Below are 10031 nucleotides of genomic sequence, written 5' to 3' on the forward strand. Positions count from 1 at the left end.
CCCCCTTCTTCTGCCCCACCAGTGCCTCCCGGAACCGCAGGAAGCTGGCTGGCAAGGGAATGTGGGAAATGTGGGAACTGTGGCTCAGCCCCAACATCCCGGAGCAGGGAAGGGTGGGCCGGGAGTGGGTGGCAATAGCCGGATAAACAGCACGAAGGGGCGTGAGGTCGCCAGGACTTTCCAATTAAACTCCCGCTTCTTCCAGTTATTATTTTTTTAAATCTTGTCCTGGGGTAAAATATTTTTTGACTTACCAGTTCTCCACGTGTCATATCTCTCATCAATTGTAATATGACATCAAATATATACGTATACGCATTTGTATGACACTGTATTTAAATATCCATCGAACATCAATGGCCACTATTACACACTAGTATCCATTTCTATTTTTCTCAGAGTCTGACCTGGGCTGGAATTACATTCCCTTTCTCTCTCTTTCGTTGCGGTAAAATAGACATAATATAAAATTTACCATCTTAATCGTTGTTAAGTTTAGTAGTGTTAAGCATATATTCATATTGTAGTGCAACTCATCTCCAGAACTCTTTTCATCTTGCAAAACTTAAGCTCTGTATCCATTAAACAATAACTCACAATCCCCCTTTTTCCCCTTCTCCTCAGCCAATGGCAACCACCATTCTACTTCCTGTCTATGAATTTGCTTACTCTAGGTAACTGGTATTGGCAGAGTCGTGCAATACTTGTCCTTTTGTGACTGGGCTTATTTCACTTAGCGTAATATCTTCAAGGTTCCTCTGTGTTGTAGCATGCGTCAGAATTTCCTTCCCCTTTTTTTTAAAGATTTTATTTTTAAGTTATCTCTACACCCATTGTGGGGCTCAAACTCATGACCCAGAGGTCAAGCGTCACATGCTCTTCCAACTGAGCCAGCCAGGCACCCCTGGAGGCCTTTTAATATTCTGTTATGTATATGTGTACATACTCCACATTTTGTTTATTCATTCGTCTGTCAACAGATACTTGGGTTGCTTCTACCTTTTTGGCTGTTGTGAATAACACTGCTATGACCACGGGTGTACATTTCCCTTTACTTTTGTAATCCATATATGGCTTTTTGACCCCCCATTCTACAGGAGTGGTTCTTAACCCTGTCAGACGTAGCACTTTCATTCATCCAAAAATGAAGTTTAAAAATAATATAGCTTACCTATCACATAATTTCAGGAAAATCAACGTAATGGAATAATATATATTTTATTGTAAATACATGCCTGGGAATGATCTCACAGGGTATGTAATGAAATAACTAAATGTTTGCACATTGCACATCAATGTAGACTGTCTCGGGACATCATTTTGGCAATTCAAATACTGCAAGTACTGTTGCTTGGTGGCATGATTTCCTAATATGGGTCACATACATTTAGTAACGTTTGAAACGGAGCAATCATTCTTCAAGGTCCACAATAACGGTAATCATAGACACAGTGCATATTTGTGTTGGGCAAAAAAAAAAAAATTTTGATGCTTCTGTCTAAAACAGAGTTAGGTTCTTGGCTCAGATCATTTTAAACAGATTATTCCCTTTGTGGATATCGAACAGGACATTGAAACTTCATGAAGCACACAGGATGGTTTCTTGTGCAGAATGGTCCAGGGATTTACAGGACATCAAGCATCTTTGGCCAGTGCCCACTAAATGCCAGTAGCACTGCCTCAATCATGATGACAGCCAAAAAATGCCCCCATTCGTTTCCAAAATTCCCCCCAGGAAGCAATATCAGCCATGTTAAGAGCTGCTCTACTACAAGTAAGTAGATTCTTGATGCCTCTGTTAAATCTCACCACGATAATGCTATGTAGCTTTGGCAGCCATGAAAAAAAACACCTTGCAGACTTATGAGCCTAGTTGGCCAATTAGTGTGCTCTGAAACCCACTGCCAATTTTGTGCCAAGGCCATGCTTCCCATAGGTTTCTCCCAGCCAATGGCTGCATGTAGTGGGGATACTAAGGCAGACCTGTTCCTGGGAGGCTCGAGACTCCTCTGACAGTTGACTTTGATTGAGCTTCCCCATAGCCTTGTTGAACTTTCTTTAGACTGCATGGCAGACATTTCTACCCAACTTTCCTTCCCTCTTTCCTTCATGTGGGTCAGACTTGCGTGGCCTTCTGACAGCTGTCCTAGCTCACGGTTGCCTCTCTATTTTCTCTCCCATTGGTATTTCCTGAATAAAATCCTTGTACATTTTATTCACCTTGGCATCTGCTTCTTAGAGGATCTGGACTAACACTGAACCACAAAACCTCCATGGCACACAACAGTGGTGTTTATCGCTCTCATTTCTGAGTGGCGGGGGTCAGATGACTAGACAGCTCAGCTGACTGGCTGGAGAAGTCTGTCTGGTAGTTGATCTAGGGTGACCTCTGCCATGATGACTGAGGACTCAGCTGTGCTCCACGTGTCTCATATCTCCCAGTAGGCATGTGATAGTGCTCACACAGGCACAAGAGGAAAGCCTCATGTGTAAGCCTATTTCAAACCTCTGCTTGCCTTGGGTCAGCTATACCAATTGGCTAAAGAAAACCATACAGCTGAGCCCAGACTGAGTTAGAGGACCCTGAAAAGTAAGATAACAAAAAGTCAGGATACAGGAAGAGGTGAAGAATGGGGCTATTTTCATAATCTACCACCATGTCCATGCATGTTCCCTATTAGTAAAATACCACTCTTCCTCAGTTTATAAAAAAGTGTAACCTCTCTTACAATTTTCTGTAACCACATCATTGCAGAGTAACTTGATAGAGAGGAAGTCTGAAATGCTGACTACTTACCAACAGACTCTGAGTAATCCACAGGAAGCTATTTAAACTGGAGAAAAACTTCCATTACATTCACTGTCAAGTTAAAGTCATCTTCTCCTCCCCTTGGTGACCTAGTGCTGTGACTGCCCATGACAAAGATTAGATCAGCTACAGACAGCAAATAATCTACATTTTCTTTGTGCATTATAGTGACTGGTTGAATTTTCAAACCCCTTCCACACAAAAATAGAAAAGTCTGGGCATTATTATTTTTAAAATACATTTGAATGAGGGGTGCCTGGGTGGCTCAGTTGGTTGAGCCTCTGACTCTTGATTTCGGCTGAGGTCATGATCTCACAGTTTGTGAGTTTGAGCCCGTGTTGGGCTCTGTGCTGACAGCGTGGAGCCTGCCTGGGATTTTCTCTCTCTGCTCCTCTCCTGCTCTCGTGCACGTGTTCTCTCTCTCAAAATAAACACATAACTTTATAAAAAAATAAATAAATAAATTTGAAAGAACTCAAGGTTATCCATATGATAACATCACTTACTTGCAGGCCAACATTCTTTCTTAAGTAGGAGGAAAATCTGTCGTGTGACAGGTCAGTAGCCAGGAATTACATCTAAGCCTAGGTTCACCCCTAGCCGTGGGCACTGAGTAGAAGCATCATTTGTCATGTGTGTCCTAGAAGGAAATGAGTGGAGAACCTCAGCTGTATCCCACAGTGACCTCTCTCTCACTGCTTCAAGCTTTTGTAGCCCATACCTTCCAGTAATGGTACTCAAATCCCTTGTGCAACAAAATCAAGAATGGAGCTCTCCTACCCCATGCACTTCCCGTCCCCCATCATTTATGCCCTCTTATAAAAATAATTAATGTTTTATGATCTTGAAAACCTTTTAGCCTGAAGATAAGGTCTCAAGGGCAAAACAGTTAACATCCATACACTCCTCACCTAGTTTTATCAGCCATTAACGGCTTGCCTCCCTCACTGCTTTGCTCTCTGTATATGTATACACACTCGCTCTTTGCCGAGCCACCTGAGAGGGGTGTGCAGACACCATGACACCATCCCTAAATACTTCTCCTCACTCTCCCAAGAATGAGGCCATCGTCCTACTATCCAGAACATTGTTGCCACATTTAAGAAACCCAGCATTAGGTTTAACATACATGAAATTTCCCCAATGGTCTCAAAAGTATGCTTTCCTTTGCTTTGATTTCAGATTCCATTGGATTTGGTTGTTATATCGGATTAATCTGTTAACTGGAGGAATAAGAACATATATAGATGCATTCGTCCTACCCCAGTGCTACAAAAATAAAATTTTCAGGGTTGGAGCCCTGGAATCTATCCTTTCTAAACTGTTTCAAGATGATTCTGATGACAGTCAAGTTTGGGCACCATTGAGTTCTACTTGTACGGTTAGTTATCTTTTCAAAAGTCCACCACTGTTTCCCAAACAGACCGCAGAGAATTATAAGGCCTGGCTTAATAAGTTCTTGGGAGAACCATAACCCATTCTAATTAATATCCATTTCCTACCCTACCCTCTAATCCCACCTGCTTCTCTTAGCATTGGACAGGTGGTGTGGCTTATGATAGTTCAACTTATTATTTTTTTACTTTACCATAATGTGAAATTGATATGCACTCAGTTGAAATAGTACTTCAAATTTTAAATTTGGATCTTTTCCTGGGCTAGCGATATGCAGTAAGATCCTCTCTCACGACGCTGGGGCAGTGGCAGCCCCAGCTCCCAGTCAACCACACAATCAAGAGGGTCAACAGCCAATACACTTAACAACCATTCTGCACCTATGCAATCATTCTATTTTGTGTGCCAGTACAGTATTCAATCAATGACATGGATAGGTGATTTTGCTCAGCTGTAGGTTAATGCAAATGTTCTGAGTACACTTAAGGTAGGCTAAGCTAAGTTATGATGGGCTATAATTTTGGTATTTTAAATACATTTTCAACTTACGATATTTTCAATTTGGGGATGTAACCCTGTAAGTCAAGGAAGATCCCTACTCAGTAAGAAGGACTTGGTTTATAGGCTTCGAAAGCCTAGCCCTAGACTTTTTATTGAATTTCTCTTTCATTCTAAACTCTGTTAATTCAATACTTCGTAAATACTTTTTTATTGAATAGTGGGGTGGGGTAATGCAGGAGAAGAGGAGTGGCTTGTTGAAATGTAGGTTCCTAGGCCATCCTCCAGGCTCAGGAATATGCATTTTGATCAGGTCCCCAAGTAACCTACACTCCTTTTTTTTTGTATTTCACTCTATGGACCTTACAGAGTGATTTATATTCAGTAAGCCACTCAGTAAACATCCAGTGGTATTATTGAATTAAATCTCTACCCTTAGAGGGGCGCCTGGGTAGCTCAGTTGGTTAAGCAGCCGACTTCAGCTCAGGTCATGACCTCACGGTTTGTGAGTTCAAGCCCCGCATCAGGCTCTGTGCTGACAGCTCAGAGCCTGGAGCCTGCTTTGGATTCTGTATCTCCCTCTCTCTCTGTCCCTCCCCTGCTCGTGCTCTGTCTCTCTCTCAAAAATAAAAAATAAATAAACATTAAAAAAATTTTTTTTAAATCTCTACCCTTAGAACCTTTGTCCACAAAACACAGACACCCAACTAATTTATATTCCCATCTTGTAACTCATTTCTTCTGATGCTTTTATTTCACTGTTCTGTTTAAGAAGAACGTGAGTTAACATAGCTTTAGTTATTCTCTAAAACCATAGAAACATTATTTCTGTTTCATCCTACCTTTTACTCCCACTCTGACCAAATTCCCTTTTAGTGTTGACTCACTGTGTTTATCTGAGTCTGAACCTGAACTTTTGGTTCTAGGGGCATTTTTACGACCCCCTTTTTTCTTTTCCTTCTTTTTTGTGGGTAGAGATGATATTGAGGGGAGCCTTGAGGAAGGACTACAGATTACAAAGTCACCAGTACTTTGACTCCACAATGCTATGGCACACTAAGGTGTCCACTACGGAAGGAAAGTACCTTATTCATTATTTTGGATTTTCACCTTGCTTGGTTTGTTTGTTCAGTAATCTAATCTACTTGAAAGGCAAATATTCTTTTTTTAAAAAAATCACATTGCATTTTCTACAAAGCTGTGTTTTGCTGACATGGAAAGAATTAGACTAGAGTTTAACTTTTTAAATATAATTATTAGCTCTAATTGCTAAACTATCTAGTATCTCTCAGTAAAGGTACAGAAGTACTCTAGAATCCAAATTTGCCTGTGAGGGATACCATTTTCCTTTTTCAGTCCATTTGTGGCAGAAAATAATTCCCGCTGTGTGATTCCAGTGATGCCATGATCATTCAAGTGAAATAATGTGGAAATACTGAACTGGCATCAGATGTGAAATTCGAACTGAGATTATCTCTTTACTAGCAGAAGCCTGCAAGTGTGTATAATACAAACCATCAACCAATGCATAAGTATATTGGAAGTGAAAAACAGTCACTTTGACAATGTAGGAAAAACACCATTCTTAGCACTTCATAAGTAAAAAATCCATAGCATTGCTTTCGTGAGGGAAACAAATTCTTCACGATGGATGATGAACGATGGAGTCATGGTTTTAAGAACATGACTAAATGATCCCAAAAACTTTCTAACAGAGGTGTCCAAAGAGACATCAGAGTGAAGGCATTTTTGGGAATAGTGACATATGTGTGCAGCACTGTTCTAGAATGAATGCACATTTGAGCTTTTTTTTTTTTAAATGTTTTTAATGTTTATTTATTTTTGAGAGAGAGAGAGAGAGACAGAGACAGAGCATGAGAGTGAGCAGGAGAGGTGCAGAGAGAGAGAGAGACACAGAATCTGAAGCAGGCTCCAGGCTCCAAGCTGTCAGCACAGAGCCCGACGTGGGGCTCGAACTCACAGACCGCGAGATCATAACCTGAGCCCAAGTCGGCCGCTTAACCGACTGAGCCACCCAGGCGCCCCCACATTTGAGCTTTAAGGACGTTACTGTGGATCAAAGATGGCAGCAAATTTTTTGCTTCTCCCCCCTTTTAGAGGTGGAGCCTAACTCTCCTCCCTTGAATCAGGACTGGCCTTAGTGACTTTCTTGGCCACCAACGTGTGAAAGAAGTGATATTGTGGAACTTTTGAGTCTAGGTCAGAAGAAGTCTTGCAGCTTCTAACCTAGATTTCTTAGAACACTCCCTCTGAGGGAAGTCAACCACTATGAGAAGTCTGACTACACTGAGATCACTATGTTGTAAGGAAGCCCAAGCTAGCCACACCGAGAGACAGAGAGACAGATGCTCAGCCAGCCCCAGTTATTCCAGCCACGCTAGCACAGGCACCAGTGGCGTGACTGAAAGATCTATCTTAGACATTCCAGCCTCAGTAGATGTAATGTGGAAAAGAAGCAAGGATCCCAGCAGATAGCCAGAAGTGAGGCCACAGCAATATGGCCTTGGTTGAGCTATTCCAGCCATCTCCAGTCATTAAGCCACCCCAGCCAAAGATCTAGTCTGAATTTCTGGCCTACAAAATCATGAGCATAAGAAAATGGTTGTAATTTTATGCCACTATGTTTTGGATGGAGTGGTTTGTTACGTAAAAACAGATAAATGGAACAGATGTAGAAGAGAGGGTTTCTATTATTCAACTATTGCCACAATGATAAAGCATAACACGTGACTCCAAGACTCAGTAAGTTTCAACAACAGAATTTATTTTTCTGAAACTCAGTAAGTTTCAATAAACAGAATTTATAGGTCCGTGGGTTGCCTGGGATGTCTTCTTTAGGCAGCAAGGCAGATGGGTTTGCAGCTGCAGGCCGGATTCAGACACATTTCTCATCTTTGTTCTGATACCAGGCCAACAGGACAATATCTACCTGGGACATGCCTAGTCACACGTAAGCAGGAGTCCAAGTGCAACTCCGTAAAACATTTTGCTGCCTCTGCTTGAGTCGCATCCACTTATTTCATTGGCCAAGTAGGTCACATGGTCAAGGTCAAAATCTAAAAGGTGAGTAAATATACTCCCATCCAAGTGGGAGGAAGAAGGGAGGAAATTCTTGCTGAACAATACTCCAACCTATTGAGAGTTTCAAACATCAGATGATGGTGGTGGTGGTGATGGTGGTATCACACTGGACCACTTTTAAGGTATTTTGTAATTTGATACTTACATATCCAGAATCCAGAGAAAACACATTAAGTTTTGTAGGGGAAGGTGTCTAAATACAGGAGTCAATAATTTTTCGTACTACACACTGACAAGGAGGAGGCACATAAAATTATGAAAAGATGGAAGAAATGTAATGGTAGAATGGAAGAAGAAGAATTAAGGGGGAAGAAAGGAGAGAAAAAGAAAACAGAAAGTTAAACCCTATACCAACTGTTGGGGAGGCTGAGAGCAGATATCCTATTTCTTGGTTTGCCTCACATGTAGGCAGAGCAGCTATGGAGCAGCCAGTGCCTGGAAGAAGCCCCCGAGACACCAGCTCCTAAAGAGAGGTTTTGCTAGTTCAGACATTAGGCATGGCATAAGGCACCACCAACACCACACCACACTTATGTCCAATGAAAGTGCCAGCAGGGCAGGGAGTTCCTCACTCCCAACTGAGGGTTAACTATTAACACACCTCTGGGGTACACACAGCTGTGTGCAGCAAGCACAGCTGGATCGAGGGGGATTACGAAAGGCTTTGAGAGAGAGGTTAACTGGGACTGCGTGGAGAGGCAAGAAAATGTGGAAGAAGCACACAGTTCTGTTTTTGTAGCATGCATAGATGGTGAGTAAGCCAAGGCCAGATGGTGGTAGGTCTTGAATGCCAGGATGAAGAGCGTATTCTTAATTTTTTTTTTAATGTTTATTTATTTTTGAGACAGAGAGAGACAGCGCATGAACAGGGGAGGGGCAGAGAGAGAGGGAGACACAGAATCTGAAACGGGCTCCAGGCTCTGAGCTGTCAGCACAGAGCCCGACGCGGGGCTCGAACTCACTGATCGTGAGATCATGACCTGAGCCGAAGTTGGATGCTTAACCGACTGAGCCACCCAGGCGCCCCTAGCGTATTCTTAATTCAATGGGCACCGCTGCAAGCTGTTGAACAAGAAGTGGCATGAAGGAGCTCTCCTGGAATACCATTCTTTCTTGCTTCTTTAGTCACAGAAGCACTAATTCCTAAAAGAAATGTATTTATGGAAGTATAGTTGATGTACAGTGTTCCATTAGCTTCAAGTGCACAACACAGGGATTTGACAAGGCTATACCTTGTGCTGTGCTCCCCACAAATGCCACTACCATTTGTCATCGTACAACCTATTACCATACCATTCTATATTCCCTATGCTATACCTTTCACCCTTGTGGTTTGTTCATTAGGAGCACCATTTTTTAGCTGGGGATATGCCTGTGCAAAATAAATATTACATTTCTTAACTTCTCTTGCAGCTAGGTGAGGTCATGTACTAAATTCTGGTTAAGGAAATGTAAAGCACATAGTGTGAACAACTTTTAGGAAATGTTCTTAAAGGGAGAGGACATTTCTCCTTTTTTTCTTGCTGGATGGAAGCTGAACCTAATCCTAACATGTATGTTATTCATTAGGAGGATTGGTCTGGGGTAAGGCAAAATATAGGATGGCTGGAACAAGAAGAGCATTGGAGGCGGAAAGACTAATTAGGAGAACATTTTAATAGTCAAGATAAGAAGTGAGGAAATAAGAACCGAGCCAGAATGGTAGCGGTGGGAATGGATGGGTTGGGGAGGGGGGTGGATGTGATAAATATTGCGAAAGGAGTGTCTGTGGGAGTTGGCAATTGATCAGATGAGAGGAGACACTAGAGAAGGAAGAACCAAAGGTCATTCTGAGGCTTCAAATAGAGGTGACTGGATGGACAGTAATGTTGGTAACAGAAGCAGGGGATTCAGAAGGGGATTAGCCTTGAGGAATGCAGCCATGAGTTTGGTTTGGACATGTTGTGTCGGTATGCCTGCAGGATATTCAGGTGGAGATATAAAGCAGGTTAATTGAAAATTCATTTCTGGGGCACCTGGGTGGCTCAGTCGGTTAAGGGTCTGACCCTTGATTTCCACTCAGGCCATGATCTCCTGGTTCGTGAGATGGAGCCCCACAACAGACTCAGGGTTCTCTCTCTCTCTCTGCTTCCTCCTGTGTGCACTCTCTCCCTCAAAATAAATAAATAAACATTTTTTAAAAAGAGAGGAGAAAATTCATTTCTGGAGCATGATTTGAGAGTCCTTT

This window comes from Panthera tigris, chromosome A3 (genome assembly GCF_018350195.1).
Source record: "Panthera tigris isolate Pti1 chromosome A3, P.tigris_Pti1_mat1.1, whole genome shotgun sequence".
Taxonomy (NCBI): domain Eukaryota; kingdom Metazoa; phylum Chordata; class Mammalia; order Carnivora; family Felidae; genus Panthera; species Panthera tigris.